The sequence below is a fragment of the Belonocnema kinseyi genome, chromosome 2 (genome assembly GCF_010883055.1).
Source record: "Belonocnema kinseyi isolate 2016_QV_RU_SX_M_011 chromosome 2, B_treatae_v1, whole genome shotgun sequence".
Classification (NCBI taxonomy): domain Eukaryota; kingdom Metazoa; phylum Arthropoda; class Insecta; order Hymenoptera; family Cynipidae; genus Belonocnema; species Belonocnema kinseyi.
Genome location: NC_046658.1, coordinates 89569439 through 89592376, shown reverse-complemented (window position 1 = coordinate 89592376; position 22938 = coordinate 89569439). Strand labels below are relative to the sequence as shown.

Here is a 22938-nt window from a genome sequence, read left to right as displayed (position 1 = left end):
TCAGACTTATTGCAAAGATATTTAAATTAAATATCAAAAATACATTTTTAATATTTGTAGTCACGAGATCTGAAATACATTTTTTTAATAAACCTGATTACTTGAGACACTTTCTATATATAACCTTTCGTGGCTACTTTCAATTTTTTTTTTAATTTTCTGAACTTTTGTAGTCACAATATTGGTCACAATATTGGTAATGATTCTTTAATTATAATGGCAACGATCCAGTTCTTAGCTTTTTGACCACATTTTTTTTAACCATATTGAATTTTCTGCACCCTTGGTTTCCTAAATGAAAATCTCTGAATTATTCATTTTATTTCTAATCGTTATTAAAAAAGAAAAAAAGTTTAATAATAAATCATTTTTTCATTTTCGGAAATAATTTTGTTTTCATAATTTTTTTGGTAATGAGGAAATTAACAGCACCAATATTAATATTTCTGGAAAAATTTGCAATAATTTATCTTTTTTTTTTTCAAAAAAATTAATGTTATATTTTAAAGATTTAAAAACATTTATAAATAAAATTTTGAACATTTTAAGACTTTTGTTTTTAATTTTGCAGGATTAAAATTTTTTAAAGAAAATACATTATTTCAGAAGATATTAAATTTTTTTTGAAGTTTCAAGAATACTCGAAAGTAATTGAAATATTTAGATGTTTTTAAAAATGGAAACAATGTGTGCAATGGATTTAAACAAATATTAAATGATTTCCTAAAAATTCAAAAAATAATTTGGCAAATTTTAAATTATATATTACTATTTTTGCAAGATTACAACTAATGAGAAAGCATTCCAGTAGATTTTCGAGATATTATTGAGAGAAAATGTAAATGTTAAAAATAATTTAACATGTGAAAAGATTTTAAAGAATTTTAAACAAAACCTCAACCTTTGAGGATTTCAAAATAAAATTTTTGAAGCTTTTTAAAGATTTTGAAAGATTTCAAGAAAATTAAAAAAATTTCTACGATTCTTGGGAAAATTTTTAATTATTACTTGATTGAAAAATTATTTTAAGACAACAACCAACAAGTTTCATTAAAATTTTAACAAATTTTTTTAATTTTCAAAAAATGTGGAAATTTTTTCGAGAACATTACAAAAATAATTGAAAAGTTAAGAATATTTAAAATAGTTTTTCAAAAATCCTAATTTTTTAACAGTTTTGAAAAAAATATTCGAAGCTTTTTATGAATTTTGCAAGGTATCAAGAAAATACAAAACTTTTCTTAAGGTTAATGGGAAAGTTTTAAATGATTTTTTGATTTTAGAAAATCAATCTGTAGAGAATCGTTCAAAAGATTTTATAAAGATTCAAAAGATTTCCAGAAGTGTCAAAAAGTCCGGAAGATTTTGAAGTCAATTTTTTAAATTTTGAATTTTTTATATTTTAGGACTAATTTGAGTAAGCTTAAAAGAGTTATGAAAAGTTATTTTAAACAAAAGTCTCTGCTTTGTTTGAGGATTCAACTGTTTTGTTGAAAAATCGGTTTTTGCAATTCAATCTATGCACTATGCACTATGCCAAAAATGTAATTTTTTTGTTAAAGGTTGATCATTTTTGTTAAAAATTCATCCCTTTGTTTAAAAAATTTAACTTTTTGGTTGAAAATTCATCTTTTAAGCAGAAATTTAATTTTTGTTTTTGAAAATTATCCCATTTTGGTTAAGGATTTAACTATTTTGTTGAAATTTCGTTTGTTTCGAATGAATTTCACTATTTTTCATTGCAAATTAAATTCGTTTCTCATTAAAATATCAATCACTATATTTCACTTTGATAATTAAAATTTTTGGTTGATAAATCAACTGCTTATTTAAAAGTTAAACTACTTTAATAAAAATTAATTTTTCTGGTTGAAGATTCATAATTTTAGTTGAAAATTTATCTCTTTGGCTGCAAATATAAATATTTTGTTAAAAAATCATCTGCTTTGTAGCAACTGAATCTTCTTGGTAGAAAATTCATGTAATGGGTTGAAAAATAATCTTTTCTTGGTAAAAGATTAAACTGCTTTGTAGAAAAATCATCTCTTTTGGTTAAAAAAATTTTTTTGTTACAAACGCAACCTGGTTGAAAATGCATTTTTTTAAACCATTTTTGTTTTAAAATAAAAATATTTCGTGATAGAGATATGACTTATTCATTAACAGTTTTCGTTGAGGATTCATCTGTTTTTATTAGAAATTCAAATATTTGATTGAAAATTAACTTTCTTGTTGAAACTTTAATTTGTCATATCTTCAATCATCAAACATCTTTTTAAATAACCTTAAACAATTCACGTTTAGTCGAAACTTTTATTTTGTACTAACGATTGTTTTTTCCCCTCAAATCGAAAAATCGAAATTGAAGGGATAGAGCTTAGAAAAAAACTTAAAAACTTTTTAAAACAATTTCATCAAATAATTATGATAGTTTTTTTTCTAAATACTAATTGATATAGCATCAGTCAACTTGTAGTTGAAATATTAATCATTTATAGGAAAATCATGTGAGTTTAATTGCACTAGAAAGTAGCTTTTTCGAAATACGCTAGCGGTACTTTGAGAGCAACACTCATTATTTTGTTGAGTAATTTTAATAAAAGCAGTTATTGTGATCACAACTCTAAACGTCTGCGCGATAATAACAGACTCGGCAGCTAAAATAAACTTACAAAGTCTGTGATTACAGTACAGACTAGAGTCCCTAGGTCAAAAAAACCAGGAACTGATCGCGGGCAAGAAGAACATGAAAATCAAGTTATTGATTGAAAAAGTCAATATTCAACGATTTGTCTTAGAGACGAAGAACCTATATTCAATAAATTATGTACATCCTAGAAGCAAGCCGATTATAAATCACGCTATTAATTGTACAAACTATAATTCCCCGATGAAAATTTCTATTCTTGGAAAGTAACTTCATATAAGTAAAGAAGTGACCAGAAAAGTTAATCTCAGTATAGCTTCCTTGATAGTACGCTTAAAACTTAAATCCAACTTTAATTCTATATAGTTTGAAGTTATGTCTTTTTTTTTAATTAGATATTAATTGACAGACCCTGTTGGAAAATGTTTACGAAAAATTACAAAAAATAATATGAAAACGCAATAAATTATAGCCAAAATCACGGGAAAGAAAAACCATTTTTTATTATTCGGAAGAATTTTGTACTTGGTTATATGTAGTTTTAATTTCTTCCAAAAATTTGCAAATAGTATTTAACTACAAAAAAGTACAACCATAAGAATTGAGGGCAATTTCCAGGATTTTAAGCCAAAATAGTTGTTATTTATCAAACTATGATGACAAATGTTTAGAATATTGCAGAATAATAAATATATCGTAGAATATTAAAAGGTAATATTCTATAATCATTATTCCGAAACAATTTCTTACGTTTAAAGTTTTAAGAACAAAAAATAATAGCAATCGATTTTATACAAAATACGTTATTTTAAATTATGTGATTGGAATGTTCTCAATATTTATCATCCTCGGTCAAAAAAAAACAAACTTTTTGACTGTATATAAAATTAGAACAATTGAAAAAAGGTTAGACACAATCACTGCACTTAAAAGATTCAAACTCTTAAAGATACTAATTTTTTAGATTAAAATTATCAAAAACTCAACTACAAATTATAACACTCAAGTGAAATACTTATGAATTTGAAATATTTAAAATTAAGGCTTGGGATTTTTTTTATTTAAACGTTTAATAAAAGCCGTCCAACTGTAAAACTTTTAATTTTTAACTTTTATACATTGTACAGTTCATAGATTAAAAAAAATGGAAATCCTCGCTCTCATTTTTAATGCTATAAATTGAAGTAAGCTTAAAAAAGATTTAAATTCTAAAAATATATCAGTTTAATCAATTTTAAGCTAGAAACATTAATGTATACATTAAAATTTATTTTGAAATCTTATTAAATATTTTCTTAAAAATCTGTTCACGAAATTCATTTTAAAAATGTTAAGGATTCTAATGACAATTTTAGTATTATCCTGAAATTAGAATTGTCCCTTGCATTATTTCGAATATCATGAAACAATAAAAAATTGCCTTCAAATCTTTCAGATTCTCATCTGAAAATTAAGGAAATCTCATAATGTTTGTTTATTTTCGCTAGGAATTTTGATAAAAATTTTTTATCCTTTTGAACCCTTTTAAAATTTGTAAAAGTCATCTAAATTTTTTGTTCGGAACCTTCAAAAATCTACATTTAGTTTCAACTATTGTGAAATCTTTTCAAGTTTTAGATTCTGTTGGAATCTTCGAAACCTCTAAACATCTCTTACAATTTTTTGATTTTTTTCAAAATTAATTATGGTTAATTTTTATTTATTAATGCAAAATTGGTTCTTAAATATTTTTGAATATTCCCTTAATATTAATTTTTAGAATTATAAAATCATTTTACATTATCCCAACACTCTCAAGAAAATTTCTTTATTTTCTTGGAACCTCTAAAGATCTTTAAATTGATAATACAATAGTGATGACTCTGTTACTGAATGTAAATATCTTGTACAGTAAACTTCTACACACTTTTGAATACATTTTTTTCTCATTAAAATCCATTTTAGTGTGAAGTAATTGACATAAGATGATTTTAACAAAAAATAAAATCTCTAATATAAAATTACGTTTGATAGATGTGGATATCTAGGTTAAAATTTAATTTAAAAAATGTTGCATAACAAAAATTGCTGCCTGATCTGCGACTTATTAAAATAGAAAAAGTTGTTGGTAAAAGTTTAGTATTGTTTAATGATTGTAGTTTCTTCTAAAAATGTGTTATCAGGCCGTCAAACGACCAAATTAAAAAAAAAGTGAAATTCTGTATTTTTCTGTAGTACCTTGTAAATTTTTGCAACAAAGTAAAAACAATATAATATTAAAATGTTGTAGACATTTTTTAATAGTAAAATCCTGTACTTTATTGTTTTTTACTTTTCTACATGAAAATACAAGATAAAATTAGCTATTTGTATTTAATTTAATTTATTTCTCGAACTCTGTACATTTAAAAAAATAGATGTTTAAAAAAACATTTTGTTTTTTCAAATTTGATGAAAAGAAAAAAAGTTAAATAAGATTAAATGTTTTTTTTAAACACTTAAGATTCGTAAAATGTGAAATATTTTATTAAAATGACATTCATTTTTCTAGAAGAATTCGAATTAAAATAACTTGATACTTATGTATTAAATTTATTACATGTCAAATATCAGAAATATGTTGAAGATTTCCACATAAAACAATTTCAACTGTCTAAAATTGTACAAGTTCAGGTTGAGGTTTTCCAAAATTTATGATTATTTAAAAGTAATCCTCTTATAAGAAAATTTATTCAAAAAAATTGTATAGTAATATTTGTAATAAGTATCATATCTCTTAAATAGTTTTACTTTAACTGCGAAAGACTATTTTAATTAATTCTTTCGCTGATAATAGTATCTAATAACGATGGCCCCCATCCGTGTGCAAGCCAACTACGTGCTGCTTAACTTCGGAGATCGAACGACAAGCCTTAAACAATTATACATGTGAAAGTTGGCAGTTGAACACATTAAAATTAGAAACTACAATTTTTGAAGTTAGAAGTATAATTTTAATTAACATTTTATGTTTGAGATATTCAAAAGTAACATTTTTCAAATTGCACAATTTCAATTTATCATATTAAGAACTAAAGAATTTAATATTTCAAGTACTAAAAATTTTAATTGTTCAAATTGCAATTATTTCATTACACTTTTTTACTTTTTAGAAGTGTTTCAAGGTTCCGCTAGGGATTTTTATATAAATCATTAATTGATAAATAATTCTCTTCAATTCTTGTTTTAATTTTTTCAATTTTATTTGCAATTTGGTATCTTTTCATTTTACTATTTTTTATGAGACAATTCATTTTTTACCACTCAATTTTCTAAGCAATTACAAGTTTCCCATCCAACATGTGTTAGAAATTCAACAGTTTGAAATAAAAAATTTAAAACTATAAAGTAAAAAAAAAAGCATTTATAATTAAATAGTTTAAGATAAAAACACAATTCAAATTATAGTCACTAGTTTCGAGCAGTTGAAATTTCTATTAATAAATAAAATTAAAAACATACAATTGTTAATTTGGATTTATTGAAGTTAGGCATTTTAATCCAAAGATCTAGAAATAGGACAAATTTCAAACGAAAAAGATCGTTCTATCTGCAATTAAAAGCATTTCAGGATTTGAAAATATTAATTTCAGACTGAAAAATTGTATTACTGTAAAAATTACAATTTATGATTGTAAAAATGGTAAATTCCACAATAATTTAAAAACGGACTTGCTTAATAGTTAAATAATTAAACTGAAAAATATAAGAGTTCAACAATAAAATTTTACAGGGGTATTATAAATATAATTAGAATTTATTGACCCCATTTTCAAATTCGAATATACTTAAAACTCGAATAATCCTCACATTTTTAATTCTGTTAAATTTATATTTCAACTCTTCACTTGCCTACAGATAATTGTAAATCCCAAATTATTTAAATGAAAACTGAACTCTAACCATAATTTGTTGATACTTCATACTCTTTATATTTTCCTTTTTTTTAATTTGATGACTTTCATACATTTTTCATCGATTAAGTATATTTTACAAAAATAATGTATTAAAGTCTTTTAAAAAAACAAATATTTAATATTTCGAAATAAATTTTTGAAGCTTCTTCAGAATTTTGAAGGGTTCAAGATAATAAAAATTTTCCTAACATTCCTTGAAAAATGTAATCTAATTAATTATTTGAAAAAATTAATGTCAAGAAAATCATGAAAACAATTTTCAATCATTTTAGTAGATTTCCACAAATTTTAAAAAAGAATCTGAAAAATGTCAAGCTGATTTTTTAAAATTCAAATAAACCAGAAAAAGAGGAAGAATTCGAATAATTGTCAAAGTCGTTTAGGGGATTGGCAAGTTTATTTTAGAGGATTGAACGATAATGTAAAATTTGGAATGATTTACAAAATTTGAATCAAAATGTTATTTTTTTAATTTAAACAAAAATATTTTAAGCTTTTTAAGAATTTTGAAACATTAATTATCAAAGAAAAGTTTTAAAATTTTTAAAATTTTTAAACCATTTCTAAAAATTTAGAAAAAAATCTAGTAGATCTTAAGGCAATTTTTGTTTTGCTTTGTAATTTGTATTTTAACTCTATTTACATACATATAATTTTGGAATTATCTTTATTATTATTTAAATCAAAAGTCAACGCGAACCATCTAATCTAAAGGTGCTGAAATTAAAAGGGACACTATTAATAAGAGGTTGAAATGGAAATTATGCAAAGTTAGAAGACTTCAAATTTAAATTCGTCAAATTATTGAGCTTGAATCTAACATGTTAGTAATTATTCTATTTTTATTTTCTATTTACATTGAAATATTATTTTAAATCTTTATTCTTCACTAAGATAACACAAAATCAAACAAAAAATTTTGTTGCTCGTCTTTTACAATCATTGGATCAATTAACAAAAAATTTACCTTTTACCTGAATAAAACAAAGTAAGCTTTAAAGAAACTAAGATATTTTGTCAATTTTATGGCAGCTACACGTTTTCTTAATTACACCAGTTTTTCTCAGTCCAGGTTTCCTTTCAATTATCAATTTGTGTTCAATGCTTGCAAAAAAGGCAGAAGACAATCTTGCTCTCGGATTTGGGTAGCCGACGTCCCGTTGTTTTTATAAAAAGAGATATAAAAAAAAATGGGAAAAAGTAATAGTAGACAAACGACGATGGATTGTTGTGCTGGTCATGTACCAGGTGAGGATATCTCGAGCGGACGGACGATCTATTGACGAAGAAGAAGTATTACGGAAGTGTGACAACGGTAATAAATAACTCCATCGACACCTCAGACGAGCGACCTTTACATTATACCGATACTCAAATAGTAAAAGATGAAGTTTAAGGATAAGCGTAATAAAGGCCTATGAATCAAACCGGTGACTTGGTCGAATGAATCTCGAAGATTTTCTGATTCAAAATACCTATGTTTGTTGTCAATTATAAAAGAAAAATTTAGATTTTCAGTAAAATGTTCAATTCATTGGTGCAATATAAACCTTTATAGATTAAAACGCTACTATTTGGTTAAAACCGTAACTATTTTCTTGAAAGTTTAATTATTTTGTTGAGAATGCAACTACTTTGTTCAACAGTTATTTTTGGTCGATATTTAACTGTTTTTTTTCGACATTCATCTTTTTTAAAAGAACAATCGTTCTTTTAAATTGAAACTTCAACTAGTCAGGTCGAAAATTCAACTTCGTGATTTAAAATGTAACTATTTTGTTATCAATTTTATTATTTTATTGAAAATTAGAGTCTTTTGTTTGAAAGCAATCTCTTTTAGTTGAAAATCTAACTGTTTTTTTAAACAATGATATTTTACGAAAGAAAATTCGTCCTTTGGAATGGAAATTCACATTTTTGGCCTAAAGATTAAACTAGATAGTTGAAAATTCAACTGCTTTATTTAAAGTTAAATTCTTTTTTTTTTTTGAAAATTTGGCGATTTTGGTTGATAATTCATCTTTATAACCAATAATATTTTATTCTTAAACGAAAATCAAAAACGTAAATTTTCAATTGAAACAGTTTATTTTTAATCCGGAAACAAAAAGATTCATTTTTAAGCAAACAGTTGCTTTTGTAACCAAAAAAATGAAATTTCCATAAAACAGTTAAATTTTTTAACACGAAAGATTTTTTCGTCAAAAGTTAACAAGTATTCGACACAATTTTTCAATTATCTACAAAACAGTTGACTGCTCGAAACGAAAAATGTAAATTTTGAACCCGTGGTTGATGTTTTTCAGTAAAATATCTTATTCAATAAACTCGAAAAGAATAAATCTCTACAAAACATTTGAATTTTAAAAAAGGGTGGATTTTTTAACAAATTGTTAGTTTTCCGAAATAATGAGGTTTGTAACCAAAAAGGATTAATTTTCAACCGTAAATTCTTGTTGCATAATTTATAGACTAGGCAATAATATTTTAAATAAACGTTTAAGTTCGTTTTTAATACTTTAAAAATATGAGATGAAAAAACTGAAAATAGTTTGAATTAAAAAAAAGAAAGAAATCTCGTAAGATTTCGAAATGTTTTACAGAATTTCGTGGATTTTAACGATTTTCAGAAATTTCACGGGATTTTTACGGATTTTAAAGGATATAGGGTGATTTTCAGAGGATTTTAAAGATTTGAAGAGATTTAAAGAGATTTGATGAAATGCCAAAAAATTTTAAAGGATTTTAGGAGATTAAATAAGGTTTTGATAATTTTACGTGATTTGAACGAAAATTAAGAGGTTTTAAAAGATTTTCAAAATCTTCCACGGGTTATAAGGAAATTGTATAGGATTTAGGAATTTCAAGCGATTTCAACTGTTTTCAGAGTTTTTAAAGTATTTTAAGGGAATATCAAGGATATTAGATATATTATAGTAAATCACGGCATTTCAAAGTATTTCATGTGATACCTGAGAATTTCATGAATTTTGAAGCACATCAGAATATTGTAATGACATATCGAAGATTTGAAGAGATTCAAAAAGATTCGCAAATATTTCGAAGAATTCTAAAGACTTTAACGCATTTTAAGAGATGTAAAGGGGATTCAATGATTTTAATAGATTTTAAAGTCTTTGCAGAGATTTCAAAGGATTCAAAAATATTTTCACGGATTTGAGAAAGCTTGCGTGAGATTTCAAAAGATGTAATGAAATTTCAAGATACTTCCACTAATATTATTGAGGATTTTAAGATATTTCAAGACATTAAGAAAATTTCTTACGAATTGTAAAGATATCATTAACTTTAAAGAGATTCCGTAGATTTCAAAATAATCTTATAAGATTTCGAAATATTACACAGAATTTCAAAGATTTTAACCGATCTTTAGAGGTTTTAAGGAATTTAAAAGGATTTTAAATATTTTATGGACATGTTACATACTTAAATACCTATAATAACGACCCTCCCTTCATCAGTTCACTGAATATATTTTTTTGACCTTACCCGAGTAAAAATGTTTCGACTTGAGCCAGATGTCAACTTCTATCTTAGGGACAAGTTTCTATGTCTGGAAGACGTAAATTTATCTCTTGAGTCGAATTTTTATTACTTCAATACGAGCAAATTATAACTTAGAAACCTAACAAAAAGAGTCATTTTGAATGTCATAAAAGCGAATCTTTGTTAATGATTAAACAATCTTGTAAATTTTAATAGAATATACATACTCAGTCAACTTAATTACGGATTTTCATTCGTGTTATAGTTGTTTGACGATGATACCGAAAATGTTGTTTGTTGTTCAATATTTCTAACGGCTTAGGATGTGCTTCTAGAAAGTTACTATTATTGTTTTTTTTTTAAGAAAATTTTTAAGGGTTATACTCTTTCAGACCACCAGATTCTGAATTTTTAAGTTAAAAATAACTAATTTAATAATTACAAATTTTTCATTCATCAATTTTAATCTCATTTCTAAGTCGAAAAAGGTTCGTCTTGAGACAAGGTTACGCCGCTAATATCAACCAATACAAAGCTCGTCTAGAGACAAGTAAACGTCGTATTAGCTAAGACAAGGCTCGACTTGAGACAAGTAAATACCATCTTACTTGCCGTAGCCAGACATCGATGTCTTGGATACGAACTGAAGACATAACCAAGTCGAACTCAAGAAAAAGAAATTTTACTCGGGTTAACGTAATTTGCTGTCGACTCTTGCATTTTTCAAAGTTTCAGGGCGATATTTTATATATAAAAAAAGTTCTTCAGTCCAAAAGTATTTAAGAAAGATGTTTAATTTTTCCCTTTTTTTATAACAGGATTGTATATCGTAGGATTTTGAAATATTTGATGAAATTTCGAATCGTTTAACAGATTTTCAAAGATTTAAAGGAATTTACTCGGATTTAGGAGAACTATAAGGACTTCTCTAGATTTTAAAGGTTTCAGGGCTTCTAAAGGGTTATAAGAAATTTTCAGGAAACTCAATTTTTATTGTTATTTATTTATTTATTTTTCAAAAAAACTCACGGTTTGAGATTATAGCGCACTAAACTATAACTGGCAATTAAAAAAAAGTATCTGAAACACTTAATAATTGCTCAAACTGGCATGTCTTTATCAAATTTGTTTAGAACAACCACATTTATGCTCAAATGGCAATATAGTTTACGTAAGCTTCATTGCAAAGTCTAACAAAGTAAGTTCAAAAAAGTACTTTAAACTATCAAAAATTGCTGAAATTGCGCATTTTTTTATAAAATTGATTTAGAAGAATAATAAATATATATTTATTTTTGTTTTTAATATTAGTTTGCTAGATTTTATTAAATTAAGAATAAAAATGACTTAATAACTGTACAAAATAATTTAAAACGCACCTGCTATTGTTTGTAGCAATACAATTCTTAGTAAATAATTCTTTATAATATTAAACTATCATGTTTCATTTTGAATGTGCTTATTTGTTAAGTAGATGCTAGTATAAATCATGTAGAATTAATTCAGTTTTATTAAAGCAACAATTTATTTAATCTTACCATTTTTCTCAACTTTATGCTCAAGTGAATTAAGTTAAAGAACGTTTTTTGAATGAGCCTCAAGAAATATTTTAAGAATTTGTTTTTGCTTCAATAAAAAGTACAAAAAGATTGAAATCGATCAAAAATTGTAGCCGTAATTGTATCTTCAAAATTTTTTTCGTCATTTTGCTACACTTGTAAGATGTGAATTAGCTTTGTGGTTAGGCAGTTTTAGGTAGGTAGGCAGAGTTCGAATCTACAGTCATTAACATTTTTTAAACAGTTTAAGTATGTGATTATATGTGTGAGTGAAAATAAGTGGGTGCATAATTGTGTAGTAAATTAAGTGTAACAGTAATAGAAATAGCAACAATATTTTTTTTATTTTAATTCGGCGCCACTGTGTACTCTCAGGAACTTTCATACAGATTTTATAACTTGCAAGGCACTACATATTATATCGCCTCGGGTTTAAAATAATATTAAAATTTTTTACACATTTTAATAAAGTAGTTCACAAAATCGCTTAACCAGATCTTTTTTTAATTATAGTAAACTTTTTTGCATATCATTTAATCTTGAATTAGTTCCGCAAACTTTAAAAACTGATTTCATCCGTGAAGAAAGATATAAAAGAAATGTAACTAATATCTTTGTAAAAGACAATATGTTTAAGCATCTAAGTTTCAATAAATGTCTAATAATTTTTTGTTATGTTTTAGTTTTTAAATTAGAAGAATGTTTATTTGAATGTAACGAGAAATGGTTATTGATAGCAGATAAGATTAATGTGTCTTTCTTGCCAATTTTCTCAATGCTTGTAATTAATTAGTTAATTAATTAAATCTTTCACCAGCCGGCACTGTAACATTCTAAGTCTGAAACGAGGTACAAAATGGTCAGATAGTTTCTCATCGATGTGGAGCACTACAGACAAAAACTTGCTCGTCATGTTCCTCGTAGTCTAGTTACATTGATGTGACTTGAAGGTGCTTCGAGTGAAACTGTGTTGGAGCTACTTAAAGGTCATAAGGTTAGAACTAATATTTCACACGCGAAGTTGATAAAAATGTACGAAACACTTATCAATATATTCTGTTAATAAGAAAATGAAATTACTTATAGGCTATAATCTAATAAACGTAATTAACAGGAATAATTATCAGGAAGTCGAATGTAGTACATTTTTCGTATATCTAAATATTAAAGAAACTATCGAGATTAATCCTTTCAATCAAAATTGATTGGTTTGCATCTAAAAAAGCTACAAGCAATTCTGAAATCTTTTCATATCTTCTGTTCGGGTTTTGGGTTTAATAATTAAAAAATGTCATTTATTGGCTAAAAAAATACAGCGATTTTTTTCAGTTCTTACGAGTGAAAAAAAATTAGTCTGATTTATAATTTGTTTGAAAATGCGCAAAAGAATGTTTTTCGAAATTGACTTAGATGATTACTTTTTTGGACATTTGTAAAGAATTCTGAGTTAAATAATAATTTTTATTAATTTTCTGGATTTCTTATTATTGCTCACTAGTAAAAAATAATCGTTCGAAAATTTGCAATTATTTTTTAAACAATAATAAGTTTAAATAATGTTTATGTCCAAAAAGCAAAGATAATATATTTCACGAATTTAAAGATGTTTTCAAAACAAAGTAATAATTTAAGTAAATTCTGACTTGAAAAAATAGTCTATTTTACCTAAATGTATGAAATATAAATAAACGAAATAAGGTGAAGATCGAATTAATAGGGACGTCATTGTTTTCAGAGCTGTTTTTAATTAATATTAATTCCTATAAAAATTATTTTATGCATCTATTATGCATCCTATTATGCATCGCAGAAAGCTTAAACTAAGGTTAAATCAAGTCTTAACTTCAGACTTTAATTCTGGCTCAAATGAGCAATCACTATAAGGCTTTCTTTAGTTTTTTGGTAAGCTTAGATAAGCTAAATTATTGAAATTAACTTGAACTGTTAAACCAATTTAATTTGTAAGCTAACTAAGATAATCAGTGTTTCTTGATAGCTATTAAGTTAATGAAAAATTAATTAGAAATAATCTTGCATTACCCAAAAACTTCAAGCTTTTTATTCAACTTATAGAATTAAGATAGCCAGAAAACTTACAAAACTAAAACGGTCTCGTGGGCTTTAAAGCCTTAAACTAGTTCATACAGTTGCAGATCGCATGAAAATAATATTTCTTCGTTAAAACACTTTTGTTCCAAAATTTATATTTCTCAAGGAAAATGGCACAATGATTTTCTAGGTTTTTCTCTAAAAAATGTATTAAATTTGGTAAAACATTAATTCAGTTTTAAGGGTTGTACTTAAAAAGGAAGAAAAAATGAGTTGAAACTCATGCTAAAGGGTGAGAGGGATTCACCCCCCCCCCCTTCATACCGAATCCCTATTTCAAAGACACAAACGAAAAACATTTTTTAGATTCTACTATCTGAAGTTTTTGAAATTTTTGTCACAAAAATTTAAAAATGTTTTTTTTTCGTTTTTCTAGCAAAATAATAATTTTGCAGACAATGGGTGAATACGAAAAAAATATATTTTTGTTTGTTAAACTTTGTTTTAAGTGGTTTTTAAGATTTTTTTACAAAGATTGGTTTTCACTAAGTTATGTGTATTAGAATTTTAATGAGTTGGCGACAGTGTTTCTGAAAATATTTAAACTAATTCTTCTTAAGAAGGCCATCATTTTATTTATTTCTAATTTTTTGAAAGTTAGTTTATCTCGGACTTGCGCCTTGGAGAATTAAAAATTAGATATATCTTGTGTGAAAAATGAAAATTGATGTTATTTTGTAAAAATGAGACGAGATAGGAATAAAGTCAAAAGTGCAACGTTTTTTTCTGGATTATATAATCAAATTAACGAGTTTTAAAGTGATAGTTATTTTATCTGATAATTTTTCAATCAAAATTCGTTTGTTGAAACAATTTTATGATCCTGTCAATCTTTAAAAGTTATTATTTTCTAAAATTAATTTCGCATGTAATAAATCTGAAGAGTGATAAAGTAAAAGTCAGTTTGAAATGATTTAAACAATTAATATCATTTGATGCCTTACATATGAAATATGGAAAAAATTTAATTCGAAAAGAGCATTATTGTATAGACTATTAGAGTCGACTCTATGAGATAAGAAAGTACTGAATAATAAGCGACATAGTGAAAGAGTAAAAAAACAAGAATTTGCTCCATCTTTCCTAAGAAAATGTGTAAGTAAATGATTATTAATTATTTGAATAAATTATAACCTCCCTTTGAGAGGAAATATCACTCTTAATATTCCTCAACTGAATCATTACTATCATAAAGTAGCGTATTTTACAGACCAACAAGAAAAAAAACATTGTATTAACAAATGAAAATTGTTTAAATAACTGAAAAAACTGTGTTTTGCACAAAATATCACTTTTGACATTCATTAACTGCTTTCTTTGATTCCAGGAGCTAGTAACTTTTCAATATTTACAGGGAAAAAATTGTTTCAATAAATCAAATTTTTTAAAAAATAATTGCCATATATCGTTAAAAAATTATATTACTGTCAACATTCGCCAATTGTGTCATTAATCTAAGGGATTATAACTTTTAACTTTTAGAAGGGAAAAATTGTGAAGAAATTAAAATTGTTTAAATAATAAGCAAATATCTTGAATAAGAAGTTTTTTTCTTCAAATTCATTTACTGTGTCATTTATCACGAAAAGTTATAACATTTTACGATTCAAAGGATACAAAAATTGGATCAAATAAAAAATAATTGTAACAATTTAAAATTAGTTATAAAATACTGTCAAACTTTCCACTTATCAAATATCGGAGTTTTTTCCCCATTTTAAAGCATATGATAATTTCAATGACCCGGGCGCATGGTATAATGTTGACCGATTTAAAATAAATCAATTTCTTTTTCAGGAAAACAAACAGTATGTGGGGGATCGATCACCAAAAATTGAAATTCGAATTTGTCAGGTTCAAAAATAAAAATTTTTGATCAATAAAAATTCTTAATAACTTAATTTTTATTATCCTGCGCATAACATAATTTCGAAACTTTCAACTAAAGTGCAAAATAAACACTCATAGCCCAAGTATAAAAACAATAAATAATAAAAAGTGGAATAATAATAATTTGTATATACAAATTTTGAATTTGAAATCGAATAAGTTAAATTTAAAAATAATATGAAAACCAATAAAATCTTGAGAAACTATCTGGGAAGTACTTATACTCCCTGAATCTAAACTAAAATTTAGTAACCTAACTCATGCTTTTACAAACTGAGTTTTACTTATTTAATCAGAAGTCAATTATATTTTTCAAATCATTAAAAACAATGTTTGCAAAATCCACTTGCTCTTTAAAGAAAAAAAAAATCACACGAAAACAAAAGTAATTAATTTCCACTCATCTCTAACAGCAAACAATAAATAAAAATACCTGGATCCTATTTCGGATCGGGTCAATCCGTTTCAGAATCACTTCATTCGCGTACACTAAATCCGAGATGCACAAGAAATTTTCCAACCATATTCGATCGTTTTTGCTCACGATCACAATCACGATCTTGTTTCATTATCTTTTTTTTTTTTTAATTTTTTTTAATGAATCTTTTCCAACCAACCTACGATTTTTTCAAATTAATTTTCAAGTAGACATTTTCCCGCCCTAGTGTTCCTCACAAGTGATGAAAATCGGTCAAGATTGGTAAAGATCGGTGAGGGAGTGACAAAGACTTACGCGGCACGAAAGCCGGCTTGGCACTGAACGGCTTAACTTAACGCAACGCTTAACCGGTATACACTGACCATTGCCATCACCCATTCCATGGCATGGCATGGTATGGCATGGGTATTGCCATCTCCTACCGCTATCACCACTAAGTTGCGGTCGTCCTTCTTTGATTGGTATGGTCTGCATTTAGGTATTCAAGGTCACTGTGAAAATATATGTCAAAATCAAACACACGGTATCTTTCTGCCGTTAACGGTAACCGGTAGGCGAGCTTCTTTCTTTTTTCTTCATTTTCCTCCGATGCACGTGGCAAAAGGGAAGTCTAGCATTAGTGATTGACTGCAGTATATATATATATATATCATATCGATCCCTACCTATGTGATTACACCTGTTTCTGTAGTCTCTTCGCAATCATATTTTTATTCCCTTCTCTTCTATTTCGGGGTGCATAAAGTTATTTTTTTTTATTCGAGAAGTAGGTTAAGGGTACTCAGGATGATCAGGAAATAGAAAGGTTTGTTCAATGTAAGGCTCCTGGAAGTCACGGGTCAATCGTTAATTTTATCCTGTAAAGTTAATTTTTGTTGCAGTGAATGTTTCGTCGGAAATCGATGTAAAGTTTATCTTCTGTTTTTTTCTGTGAATGCCACTTTTTTAGAGACAATAATTGGTTGTGTAATATTCGTGTGAAAAAAGGCCGTATTAACAGCAGCACGATAACACTATCATCGCAGTAGTGGAGTACACCCAACTCTCGGTTAAGTTTCCCGCGGTTAAGTAATTCCTAGAACTGCTAGCCTTTGGAGTTTCTCAGGTGAGAAGGGCAAGAGCGGTTGCGACAGTCGTATTGGAGGGGATAATTGGTCTGGCAGTGCGTGAGTAGTTAATCGCGTATATTGCGCAGAATTACATATTTCAAATTGAAGCGGTTCAGCAGTCCGACTGTTCACGATTCGATTCACCCGCTTTAGTTCCAAGGTTATTTATAGACAGAACCTTCAACTAAACCGATGGTTGTCTGTATTCTACTATTTATCTAAGACGGAGTAGATAAAATAGTTGCGTACATCGTTTTCTTTTTTCGTGACTTACCATAAGTGCTCCAGCCATGCCAGAGGAGGAAAATATGCTCGGTTTTGTTTTTGAACGAACCTGATAAAAAAGCGTAAAACTGCCATCCTTCAGGACCCAACTTCATGATAGTTTATCCTTTTTTTTTAGTTGGCCAGAAACCAGAACCGGGCGGATATTCTTCCTGCATGTCCGGTAAGTTGTTTAGCGGACTGAATGGAATTTTTTGCGAAAAACAGCCGTTGCCCGGACTCTTTGAATACTTTAGATTTTTTCTTTTAACTAGACAAAATTGTATTTCCGTTTAGTCACAGTTTATGATGCCGAATTTACCGATGAGTAACATGTGTCTAAAGAGACCTATCTTTTTGATCTTGAACTAAATTGAAGGGAAACACAGCATGATTTTCAGGAGAGATAAAAAACGTTATTAGGAATCTGAGTGCAAACAGGAGCTCAAAAAAGGGGAAATAGGGTATTTCTTACGAAGAATAGAAAAAATACAGTCGAATCTGGATTTAGTGTTTTTGAAAATTGATGCTGCTTGGCGAAGTTAGGGTGAGACGAGCTGCGGGGGGAAGTGCGGTTCTCACTCAGTCGTCACAAAACAGAGACGGAGAGAGAGAGAGAGAACACAGGAGAGAGACAAAATAGTGCTAAGACTCTGGATTTGATGTCACGGTCACCCCTAAAATTTACATTTAATCCAGGTTGGACTGTAGTGGGAAGATTAAAAATTAATTTTTACATGTAGAAAAAAAGAGAGAATTTTCTTCGAAGAAGGGTTGAATTTTAGATGATGTTATATAATTTTTAATCACTTCTGACATTACTCTTTTTTTTACAAATTAGATATAGTTACAAGCAAAGAGTTGATTAAAAGAAAAAGAAAAAGTGAGGATAATTAAATAATAATAAATAAGAAATAGAGATTAAGAAAGTATATTGTTAAAAGAAAGAAGATCATAAGTTGACTAATGAAATTCCACTGGATGATTATAGACTAACCCAAAAAGATTGTTTTTCAGTCGCAAGCTCTTTCCAAAAAAATCAACTTTTTACAAATTTTCACTTCATGGTTTAAAATTTTTATTTATTAAATTATTATATTAAATTCAACAGTTGAAAATCAAAGAAATTTCGGCTGTCGAAAACTCAAAGTTCAATTTTCTTAAAGTTTCTTAGGTTTTCTGATTTTTATAAATTTTCAACAGTTGAAAATTCAATTTTATTTTTTCTTTAATTTTCCAATTTTGAATTTTTTACTTTTGAAATTAAGTTATCAATTTCAATCATTCTTTAACTGTTGCAAATAAATCTTTTCCAATTTTCAACAGCTGAAAATTGAAATGTCAATATTCTTGAATTTACAACCTTTGAAAACAAGTTAATTTTCAAATTTTAAAAATAAAATAAAATTGAATTTTTTGCAGTTAATAATTTAATTTTTAAATCTCTTGAATTTTCAAAAGTTGAATTTTCTACTGTTGATATTTTAGCTATCAATTTTCTTCGACTGTAAACAGTTAAGAAACGTTTTTCTCCAGTTTTTAACAAATTATTTGTTTTTTAAACCTACATATAGTTTTATGGATTGAAAAATATGATGTACAACAGCACTTTTCACGTTAAAAGTTTACCTTTCTTTTAATGCGGTGCAATAAATATCTTTTGAATGCAGAAGATTTTTCATATTAATAGGTAGCTTTTGTTCTCTCTTTTCAAATTAATTTTTAAGCTATCCTTAAGAAATCCTTAAAAAAGCTCAAAATTTCTTACTGATAAAAATACGATAGAAAAAAAAATTAGAAAATCTAATAGCATAAAAAATAGATAAGCGGCATTATTTAAACATTATAATTTTTGAGTTTATCTTTCTTTAATTCTTTCAGATTTATTTTTTTTTCTACTGTATTTCTATTGATATAAATTCTTGAGATATCAAACAGATTTTTTGACATTGATAGAAAAAGATTATTTTTAATAACGAAAAATTTACTTTAAATCAAATATTCTGTTGCTTAAGTTTCAATTACTTAGTCGTGTAAAGTTTTTCTCATGTATTATATCAGTAAAACGATCTCATAAATTGAAAAAAAAAATTTCCAAAGTATTAGTTGGACAAACTGCTGCCTTTTTGTGTCTGTTTTCTTAGGAGTTGACCATTTTTCTCTAATATATTTTTATCCGTAGAAAGGCCTGAAACACCATTTAAAAATTTTCAATCATTATAAAGAAGGTTTACACATTTTTTGTTAAAACATTGGTCAGATAAATATGAGATTATCTACTTCGATGAAAATACATACAAAATTTGTAAAAATTTAAGCAGACTATCCGGACCTACAAAAACGTGAAACTTTGGATTCAGAAAAATATATAATTTGTGATAATAAGCATTTTGCATACTGAATAATTTAATTCCTAAAGTTTTGAATTCAAAACTGTTCAATTTTTTACGCTTTTAAGTGCATAAGATTAAATTTCCCCCCCTGCAAGATTAAGGTAACTAAAAGATTAAGACTCAATTGAAAGTAGTATTATTTTAATCTTTTTTGATTTTTAAATTTTCCTTTGATATTTGCATTTAAATTCGTGATCTAACATTTGACTTTCCACTATAAACCAGTACAATTTTAAACGATTTATATTAAGACCAACAACTTTATTCAATAACATTTTTTTAAATTCGTGATTCCAAAATTTTCATTTCCAAAAGCTTTCCTAATAAATAACAAGGAAGAGATTCTAATAAATACATGACACCGAAAGAGAACAGGTTTTTGATGCGTCGGCTTTATTGAAATTTTTAAAACTTTTAGGCTATTGAGTGAAAATAGGATACCATAGGGATTAAATCTTAGAAATGGGGGACTATAGGGACCACGTCTGAATGCAGGATACAATAGGGGCTATAGGAACCGGTCTGTGAGGCTTGAAATAAAAACTCAGTCTTCTTTCTTGAATTTGCTACTTTTCTTATATCTTTGAAACACATTGAATATTTTCCAAATGGTTTGGTACTTTTTAAATGAAAAATTGTACTACATGATTTTAATACTTTAACTTTACAATATTTTCTTTAGATTTTGAGATCTGCGACAGGGGTTAAGCCACTGTTACAATTATCTTAAATATTCCTTGAATGTTTCAACAAGAAAATTAAATGATTATTTAACTGAATATTTTGATAAAAATAACTTTTTGGCGATAAAATCAAGGATTATGATCTATTAGTCTAAATAAAAATTGTTAGACTCTTTATCTGTGTAAAAATGCCTCTCTAGCTCGCCGGGATACGAACCCTCGTCTGCGAATTGCCGGTCTGGTGCTCTAACCCACTAACCTAAACACTATAAACCATTTTGGTTTATACTAAGTAGATCATAAACCACTTTCCGAATATGGATAAATATTCTTTTCCTCAAAATACAATGTGCTAAATACAAAAGGGATTTTTCTTCTTCGCGGCTTCACGAATTAATTTCTGTTCAGAAAATAAAAGTCTGCTACACGGTGAAATCATGAAAAAATCCGAGTTTCATATAATAAGTACGTAAATTTGGAAAGTTTCTGAACTACCGCATTCCTGTGTACACGTGCGTGCCAATTTGAGCTTCGCTGTGCGAGCAGGGCATCAATTAGAGAAAATGATTTTGTCGTTAATTGCGTCACGGCCTAGCATGCATTTTTCCGCAAATTATTCGCCTTCGTATACCCGCATTCCTGGGGCTTCTTCTCCTGCTCTTCATTTTACTGTTTCTTGCCATTCTTCAGCTCTTGCCTACAATATTGCTTAGAGAAAACGGTGCTCTCGTGATGTTAATATTCTAATTTATCAATAAATTTATCGGCATAATTATATATAACGGGGGGGGGGGGGCTCGGCCCCCTTGTTTGCGAGCGCCAAACCCTACTTTTTGGCCTTATTATTTTTTTACATTCCAAGGTCGACCATAACTTTTTTAAATTTTCCATCAATAGAAATCATAATAATGCAATGCAAAAAAAATAAAAACATTAAAGTTAGCGTTCAAATGTTACGTGACACTCTAAATGGGATAGTAGGGATTCGTAAAGGATTTGTAACACATGACACTTCTCTGATTAAAAAATAAAATTTGGTTCCGTTTGAAACATTAAAGAGGAGTACTATATAGACATAACAAAATGTAGTAGTTGCATTTTTTAGGAAATAGTGACATTTTTCGAAAACAAAAACGTATTTTCAGCAGATAGTTGAATTTTTAACGTGAAAAGTTAAAATTTTGAAAATGAAGTTTATTTTCAGCTAAGACAGATGAATTTCTATTCCAAATGAAAGATTTTTTATAAGTTGTAGAATTTTCGAACAAAAAAATATATTTTGGACACAATAGTTGAATTCCTAACGAAAAGGATGAATTTTCAATTTAGAAGATTAATTTTCTACCAAGCAGAAGAGATTTCAACAAAATTGCAACAAATTAACGCGTAAAGTCTAATTTTTTAGAACAGAGTGTAGTTTTAAACCTGAATAGAAGAATTTTCTACAAGAAACTTAATTTTTAATCAAGAATTACGAATTCTCAAGAAAGTAGCTAAATTTTCAAATAAAAAAAACATTTTAAACCAAAAATGGAATCGTTAAATTTTCGGTTAAAATAACTCATTTTTAGCAACGGCAACAAGAAAAAGAATTTTCACTTTCAAGGGAAAGTGTAGAATTTTTAACAAAATTTTAAAAAATTCTCGCTAAAAAGTCAAATTTTTTAAAACACAATTGAGTTTTAGGCCGGAATAGGAAAATTTTCAAAAAGAAACCTAATCTTAATTTAAGGAAGCTAAATTTCCTATGGAATAAAGAAATTTTCAAATAGAAAAGCAGATATTTATCTAAAAATAAAATCGGTTAGTTTTGATCAAAAAACACTAATTCTCAGCACAAAAACAAATTTAAAACAAATTCTTGCTAAGAAGTCGATTTTTCTAGAACTCGGTTGACTTTTAAACCAGAACAGACAAAATTTGTACAAGAAACTTTATTTTTAATAAAAAAAGATGAATTTTCAATTGAAAATTTGAGTTTTCCACTACAAAAATTAATTTTTAACCAAGAATGGCATTGTTAATTTTTTAGTTTCAGAAGCTAATTCTCAACAATAAATAAACAAATCTTGAACCAGTAAATCTTAAGTAAAAGTTGAGAATTTTTAACAAAATAGTTGATGCCTCAATTAAAATAATGAATTTTTAAAGAGAAAAATCAATTTTATACCTAAATAGACGAATTTTTAACAAAAGACATGGATTTTCCACCAAATGTTCGAATTTTTAACATTTAAGAGATAAGTATCAAACCAAAAATGAAATAATTAGATTTTCAGACTAAACAGTATTTTTACTACAAAAAATAAATACCAGGTGTATACATATGAAACCGGTATTTTTTCAAGAAAAAAACACATTTATTTCAAGAGAATGATAACAAATATTTTATTCAAAGTATGC

At 26.9% G+C, this 22938-nt stretch overlaps 1 protein-coding gene across 3 annotated transcripts in view; it reads right to left on the bottom strand.

The window, feature by feature from the left end:
- The window catches only part of LOC117168006 (serine proteinase stubble-like), a 207070-nt gene that overhangs the window by 87942 nt on the left and 96190 nt on the right, over positions 1–22938 (bottom strand). Inside the window, exon 1 of one of the 3 annotated variants that reach the window (XM_033353315.1) lies at positions 16081–16427. The exons of 1 other annotated variant lie outside the window; for it this stretch is intronic. The gene's annotated coding sequence lies outside the window, so the exon portion shown is untranslated. Of the gene's footprint in view, positions 1–16080; positions 16428–22938 lie in introns of those variants that run through there. One more of the 3 variants, XM_033353317.1, reaches the window with a different exon arrangement.